This window comes from Aythya ferina (assembly GCF_964211825.1).
Source record: "Aythya ferina genome assembly, chromosome: 5".
Taxonomy (NCBI): Eukaryota; Metazoa; Chordata; class Aves; order Anseriformes; family Anatidae; genus Aythya; species Aythya ferina.
In genome coordinates, this window is record NC_140301.1 from 52646278 (window position 1) to 52654315 (window position 8038).

At 45.8% G+C, this 8038-nt stretch overlaps 1 long non-coding RNA gene across 1 annotated transcript; it reads right to left on the bottom strand.

The window, feature by feature from the left end:
* Positions 1-540: 540 nt before the first annotated feature.
* Positions 541-3830, bottom strand: LOC311438163. The gene is made up of 2 exons (XR_014693952.1): positions 3376-3830; positions 541-2012 (listed from the first exon to the last, which is right to left on the bottom strand). It is a non-coding gene; the product is annotated as an uncharacterized lncRNA (long non-coding RNA).
* Positions 3831-8038: the final 4208 nt, after the last annotated feature.

Below are 8038 nucleotides of genomic sequence, written 5' to 3' on the forward strand. Positions count from 1 at the left end.
AATGGAAAAATATCAGCACTGTTCCCAGAGAACACTGGAGACTGATCATCCTCAGAGCTTGGTGGGTTTCCCCCGTGATCTGGGGGACACAGCAACCTCCTGGGCTCTTCTGGAGTGCCCCACTGCCACTCTGCTCCACCACCATCCTGCTTTTCCCCGGCACAGCTCTGCGCTGAGCCTGGGACTGGCAGCTACAAAGCAGACACCTTGCTATTCAAGCAAATGAGGCCGTCGGTATTAGCAGCATGAGGTCAATGAAACCTAAGCAGTTCTGCAGGAGAGAAAACAGACTATGCTACGCTATCCACTGTGTTCTTTACACTCTTATTTCTCATTTCCATTGTGAATCAAATGAACAAATGACCCCTTAGCTGTGCTGACGGACCAGGGAAATACAAATACCCAATTTTGTGCGGTAAGCGAGGCCTGTTGGTACTGCACCCTTCACTCGGTGGTAAAGTGTATTTTCTGCTTGCAAGACAACAACTTTTCTGAGGACCTAATTTTGCCTTCTTTTATCGCTCACTGAAGCCACTGGGATTTTATAGCAGATGAGAAAGGAGAGTCATGCCCTAAAATGCTGACACTACTTCTATATATCATAGGGATATCTGAATAATTCATAGTGTCAAGCAGAGCAAGTTAAAGGAACAGTGTCATAAGTGACAACATCCAGCTTTAATACATCCCATACCAAAAAAATACCCTCCACAAATTTCTTTATTCGGCAAAAAATGAGATTGTTTTTTCCAAGTAAGATCTACAACAGTGTTACATCACCCCACATTTTGTAACAAACACTGGGATTTCACTGTGATTGAGCATGTTCTCCATTACGTGATACTTGTGTGATACTTGAAATGAAACCGGACCCAGATTAGACAAATGGACAGCGTATTCTTCCCCAGTGCTTATTCTAACACAGAAACGTTGCTGAAGTCACTGATTTGCTGTCACAGGTCTTCAGGGGTTACATCTCACTTTCCATTCCTGATAACTATTGACTTCCAAAACTTTTATTTCTGAAGCAAAGGTTAGAGAGTAAGCTGCTTATGGAGCTGGTGCTGAAGCAAAGACTCCTTAGTTCCGAGGACGGTTGAATCCAAGCCAGACCCATGTTTTTCCAAAGGCCCCTCATCTTTACAATGCACAAAATGACAGCTCTAGGATGCAAAGACCTCCAGGAAATTGTGCTTGAAATTCAGATAAGAACCATTCTGATCCACCTCTTCTTGTGCAAATAGCAAATCCCCTATAATTTGCAGACTCCTGTACTACTGTAAGCTTTCTGTCCCTTGTTCAGGACCAATGACCCTCCTGGTGTCCGACACCTCGGGCCTCAGCAGGCTGGAGGTGCTGAGGGAAGGGAAGTCTTGCTTGGCGTGTGACGTGTGTCTGCAAACCCAAACCAAGCAGGAAGGGCTAATTTTAAGTCTCCTAACTGGTGCTCCTCGCTGTTGATATGCCCAGTTGCTCAGGCAAATCAATCTCCCCAGCCTGATCTGTGGTCGGCAGCCGCAGCAGGTCTTGGTGAGCAGGTGATTCTGCCTGGCTTTCTGTATTCTGCCCACGTCCACCGCCTGCTATAGGACAGGGATGCAGTTACAAACGGGGACGCTATTTGAATACAAATGGGAGGAAGAAAGCCACTCTCTCAGCACCGGAGCCAAGGGAAGCCCCAGGTGGCGGTGGGGTAATAGGATTGCGATTGCAAGGTTCAGCATGATGGCTGCTCCTGCCACTGCTGCTCTTCAGCATGGCACTGCATTTTATTAAATTTCCTGCGCGCTTGTCACTCTCATGATGCCGTTTGGCACAGCCTTCCCCGCTCTCGGCAGCTCACAACAATGCCAGTTTGGTTTGCATTTTTCCTCGAGCCAGCAGGTTGCTGCGCCTTTGTATTCGCCGCTCTTTTTCAGCTGGGCGGTTGTTTATTGAGGCAGGCTGGAGCGTTGGGCTTTGAACCGTGCTCTTGTGCAGGCTCACATCATCACTCGGGTAATTTCTCCTTGCTGCAGAAGTAAAATTTGGAAAGTGAGGAGTGAATTGCCTTAGGGCTCTGATCATTTTTAATGTCATGGAGATAATCTGCCAGAGTCAGGAACAATGACAGAGCAGCAAAGATCCCTGTGTCCATGTTCTTACTTTCGGTCTCTTCCCATCATTTCCAGATCAGACCAACTTGAGGCTTAGGAGGATTCAAATTTGGGGTCCAATTTGAATTCCACTTTGCAGATACTGCTTTAAACCATGCTGTAAGTTAATTTTGAATTTTGAATGCAGGCAGAATTGATCAGTCATGCCTGCAAATTCAAACTTACTTGACATATTCCCTGCTTTGCCTTCTTGGAAATTTTCCACTTCTAATGAACTGACAACTCTGGAAACTGAAGTTCCAGGTGAACAGAGCATAGTACAGCGTAAATCAAAGCAAATTTATTACATCCATGTGCTCCCTGTGGTTCAACCCCACATCCTTTAGGTCTGCCCTGTTACCAGGACCACCACCTGCATCACCTCTGAGGAGCAGCCCTACAGGTGACTCTGACCAACCCACTTAGTGCTTCCAGCTGGCAGCTGTGGACTTCTGCTCTCCTCCTCTCACTGATGTATCTGGCCTGCTGCTAAACTGAGCTAGCTGTAAACCAGTGGCTCAAGAGGAGAAAATGCTGAGGTGGTGGTGGTACATGGTGCAGATCTGCTTTAGAGCTAACTCCACTGCAGGGTAGCAGAAAAGCATCGCCCTGCAGCAGCCCTGGGGGTGGGGAGCAGGCGGCAGGGATCAGCGTCCCTCTGCTGCTCCACCTGGGCACGGCAGGGACCCTTTGAGCACTTGGTGTGTGCTTATCCCCACAGCCTGTCTGCAGACAGCCGCTCCAGGAACCACATCTTCGCAGTGTCTGATGCCACAGGAGATGCAGATCCCTCTCCTACCCCTCAGTATCTGAGCACACTGACGTCTTGCCCAGTTTGCTGTACAGAAGGGCTGCTGCTGCCGCCCTTGCACAGATAAGGGAGAGCAAAGAGTTCCTAGGCACAGCCCTGCTGTCCTTGGGAGGACGAGGGGAGGAAGCCTGCCTGAATTCACTGCTATCTGCATGGGCAAGTGGAGCCTGCTCTGCCCTGGGGACCACAGAAGCAACAGCTGTGCAGATTTAAATAATAATTCATAATAATTATTAATTATAATAATACAAGAAGCTCTCAGAGGTGTGTTCTGTTACACCTCGCCACCAACAGCACTGGCTGGCCCTTGGAGGAGATTCAAGCCCAGCTTTAACACCTGAGAGAGGGTCTCCGCTTACTGCAGGGGCGAGGTGGGCTGCCACCCCTTCCCCCTTCCCACACAACCGTGCCTTTGTTCTCCCAACTTACCTGACCTGATGGGCTGGAAAAGCCATCGGGTCTGGGAGGAGACCCTGCCTTGGGTGAGCTGGGGCCTGCAGAGGGCAAGGCACAGCACCAGCCCTGCCCACATCTCCCCACTGCTGGGCCAGGCAGGGCTCAGCACCGCCAGAAAGACAGGGAAGGCAGAGGGGAAGCCACGTGGGATATTTTGATGTGTTGTTTCTTCAAGTAATGATTTATTGCTGTTTCTACCCCAGCAGCAGGCTGTTCCAGAGCTTGTAAATACAGCCTGGCTGCTGCTGAGTGCTAGCTGGATCAGACTCACAATAAATTGAAGCCAAACCCGTAGTGCATTTGGCTGCTGGTGCTTCATTCTTCCCATGTATCTTCTCAGAGGCAGATTACTTTGCAGTCCTTATGCTAATCAGATACATTAGCCAGGTAAGCCTGGCTTTTAATTTCACCAGGTGAGCTGATTTCTCTCTGGGGGTAAGTGGGAACAGGCTTGGCTGCCGTGCACAGATTTTATACCTGTCAGTAATTTGGTGCTCCTGTCCCCCAGGTGCTGTAAAAGGTCACATGTAGTGGTTTTATTAGGACATAGTGCAGGAAAAAAGCCCCTTTCCCATACAGAAGCGCACTAGGATGCAAAGGGATGCGGGAGCCAATACAGGGGACATTTGTCCCCCCAGCATACCTGCCACGTGTCCCCGGGCAGGCTGCCCCAGCGCTTCTGGGGTGCAGGATGGTGCTGGTAGTATGGGACAGTTGGACCTTTACAAACTTCTTCCAGCACAGTGTTTTGGGCACACGGTCACCTCTGTTGGGCACTAATGCAAAAGGCGCCTGCTGCTGGGGAACCGGGTGGCTCGAGGGACTGTGGTAATGAGCTACGAGCCCTTGTCTCTGGGTTACTGGTACAAACCCAGGCAAGACAGGCAGTGACGGGCAGTTTTACCTCTTGACAGCTGCTAAATAGCTGGTGTAAATTGGGTTGGTGGCCTCAGTCAGCTTTCTCATTAACCCATGTCCACGTCTCAACGCCACAAAGAGAACCCAATTATCAGCCTCACCTGTGACAGTGATTTGATGGATAAGGGGACAGATGAATTCGTCACCAGGATGGGCTAGAAGCATAGTCCAAGCCTGGAGTGAGGTGCAACGAGGGAGGAAAAAATTTTTATTTTATGCTAAACTGCCCTTTCCTTCAGTATCCCTGGGAGAAACAGAAGAGTTAAGCCTTTGGAGGTACCAGGCCTATACTTTTCAGCAGCTTCACACACTCATTGCTGTTCTTGCTCTTTATAGAAAGTAAAAAGACTGCAGGTCTCTTGCTTTCATCTTAGGAAAACTGTTCCTGCTCACCAAGACCTTACTGGACAAGGCAAGAGGTGGCAGATCTGTATGTAGGTAGCTGGCCAGAGGAAACACAGACCAAGGGGACTTTTTCAATGATAATCTGGTTACCCACAACATCATTAATGTGCTTTAGATACTAGGCTAATATTTTTATTAAAATAAACCCAGAGGTTCAAGAATCTCAGAACTGCAACTTTTATACTTTTGCTTTTGACAACTGAAACACCGAAGGCCTGATACGGCAAGGAACAGGACCGAGGCTTCAGCACACTTCAACTATTCCTTTGCCTAAATAAGCGTGGGACTTGCTTTCAGTCACAGCGTTACTGGTCTTAAGTGAATCTTAAATTCATAGGTGAGGAAAAAGTGAAATTAGTTTGCAGCTGATAAATGAGCTCAAACCTTCATAATGAAGAACATTGTGTTAACTAATTACATCATGATTTAATACTAAAATTATGATGAGAGGGCAAACTGGCGCTTCAGAGAGCTTAGTATTTCCCTTTCTCAGACCCAGCCTTACAATCCTGCATGGCTTTGGCTATGAACCCAACACACAGCAGTTACCACACACAAAAAATGGACAACTAGGGACAATTGGACAACTCATGAAAGCTGTGTCCTATCTATGGTACATCATCAGCACGGTCAAGTGAGATCCAGCGCTCAGATCAGTCATCTTCTTTCACCTGCCTTGTACGAGCAGTCAAACCTTGTTGAAGAGTCGCAGAGAAGTGTCTCCTTGGCAGCACGTGTGGTGGATGGGTGATATTTGCTGCCCCTGAGATGAGCAAAAGCAGTCGAGGGGCAGACATCACATTTTGCATGCACCTGTACAGCTCGTGTCCAACGCAGGAATAGTGCAGAACTACAGCAGACAGGCACACTGACGCTCAGTTTGCAAAGCAGGGGGTGTAACAAAATGCCAAAGGGCAGGCGGGCGCATGGTGCTGGCACCACAGGCCCTGTGCCGCCCTTGTGCCTTGTTTTTGTCCTCATGCTCGCTGCGCCCAGGGCCAGTTATATTGAACAAAACCCTAACCTGCAGCTGGGCACTAACGGCAAAGTTTCCGATTTGGGTTTCTTTGTTTTACACACTACTGAAGGTGTTATTTGGAGTCAAATTACCGTTTTCCTGCAGCCTTGGCAACATGGTGGTTAGAGTGATAATAATACAATTATTACTGTATGAAAATGTGAAATCAGCCATGAATCTGATGAGGCTGTTATCAGTGTCCAAGCTGATTATGTTACAAAAACTGCACAGGTAGGGGAAAATGTGTTTGGAGTTTTCAAAGTAATGTATTGGGCATAATTTAAATTATCTTTTCTGTAGTCTTAAAATAAATGCACAGTTTTTATAGCTACATGGGTTATTTTCTTCTTTTTTGTCTTCAGTAGTACATATAATAATCCCTAATAAATTCCTCATTTCATTCCTTGCGAAAGACCTGTCCTGCTAATTGGGTGATCACACAAATTCTTCTTCAGTTATATTGAAACAACTATAAAAACAATTTATTTGCAACTGCAATGATATTAAAATTAAACTCAGGCATGAGACCTGCTTCTTTCTGAAGGTCTCTGAATGTCCTTTGAGTTTATAAGTAATAAGTTCTCATGGGACACGTGAATTCATGCCCTTAATCCATTCTGACTTTAAAAGTCCAGCTTCTTTTATGGAATGTCTCATTATACAAGCTCTTGCTTCAGCAAATGCACTTCCATCAGTTTTCTCTGATGTCTGTTTAATATAACATCTTCTGAATTATTTAATGGGCAAACATATGGATTAAATAAAGCAAATACATCTACCAGAGCTTATACATGCCAGACAAACTTCTGACCAAAATTTTCCAAACTTTCTGCAGTTCACATTTCAAATCCCTGAGCTTGAAACCTTGGCAGGGTTAAATTAAAGCAGCTTCCAGGTTGCTCTGGTGAATCCTGTGGATTGGCTGGGTATGCCCAAAATTCACATTCACCACTTTGTTGCTCCCCACTATCTGCTCTGTGTTTTCCTCCTACAACCAAGGGTCTGAGCTTTTTTCTATATTTTACATTATATTCACTTCTGTGCAATTCAGTTCGGGGTCATATTTCTGTGTTTTGGGTGATATATAGCCCATAGCTGGTGTTTACCGATGTAACTATAAGCCAGTCTAGAGTCTTCCTCTGATTAATTTGAATTTAATTCTGCATTTCATTTCTCCTGACCTTTGAAATCTCCCTCATGACTACTCATCAGAAAACCTTGATAAGATAAATTAGAAATTCTTTTAGATCTCAGATCAGATTGGAATAATAATTACCCCTCTTCCCAACTATCCATCAAGGCTTTGTTAGTTTACTTCCAGAAACTGTGCATAGTCAAAGTCATAAGAGTTATAGAAATTAAACCAGCAAAATTGGACAAGTGAATTCAAGTGTTTAGGTGTAGAAAAAGGTAGTGTATCCCCATCCTCTTTCAGACTTTATAATCCATACATTCTGGCCACAGTTTTAAATTGTGTTCCCTTTCTGAACTATTCTGATACCGGGGTTTCTTTACATGCCTTGATTCGTCTTATTTGAAACTGAAGCTGTGAAGTAGACACATCAGCATCTGGCAAAGCTGAGAAACTGAAATTGTGTTTTATTATTCGTAGCAATTTAGGTGCAAACCAACCAAAATCAAATAAAAAACATTCCCAAAGTAATTGCTGTCTGAGCCAATTAGCAGATTTATTTGTCGGTGCTGAAAAAAAAATAGTAAATAAATAAATCAAAATTTGACAAAGTATAAAATAAAGCTAGGCTTCAGCCAGAAGGCTTTAGAGCCTACACAGGATTGGTACAGAGAAGAGGCTTGGGAATGTCTGGCAGCAGAACAGCTGATGTTTATTTTGAGTTTGAAAGGAGTAGACAGGTATCCAGGAAGGACATGAGCAAAATACTCATTTTAAGCAATCTCTCTTCCTAGTAAAGGGATGTACTGTTTAGGAAGAAGCCTTAGAGCTTGTAGCTGATCACTAGCAGACATTTTGTTACCGTGAGGTTGCTAAATAGCCAGGAAAAAAAAAAAAATCACACTTGTTGGCATTCAAAGTCTTATTAATTTCATTAACTGGAACCATTTATCATCCCTGGTGCTCCCTTTTCTACCTCAGCCCTGAGCACCCGGGAAGGGTTCCCTCCCACCCCTCCCAGCACCCGCTGACCCAGGGACAGGCGATGTGGTTCCTGCATCCCATCCCCACCAGCTCATTCAGCAGGGCTGCTGGCTGGGCTGGAGAGGTTCCTGCAGCACATCCCTGCCAGCACTGCCTGGCCTGGCCTGGCCTGTAATGTT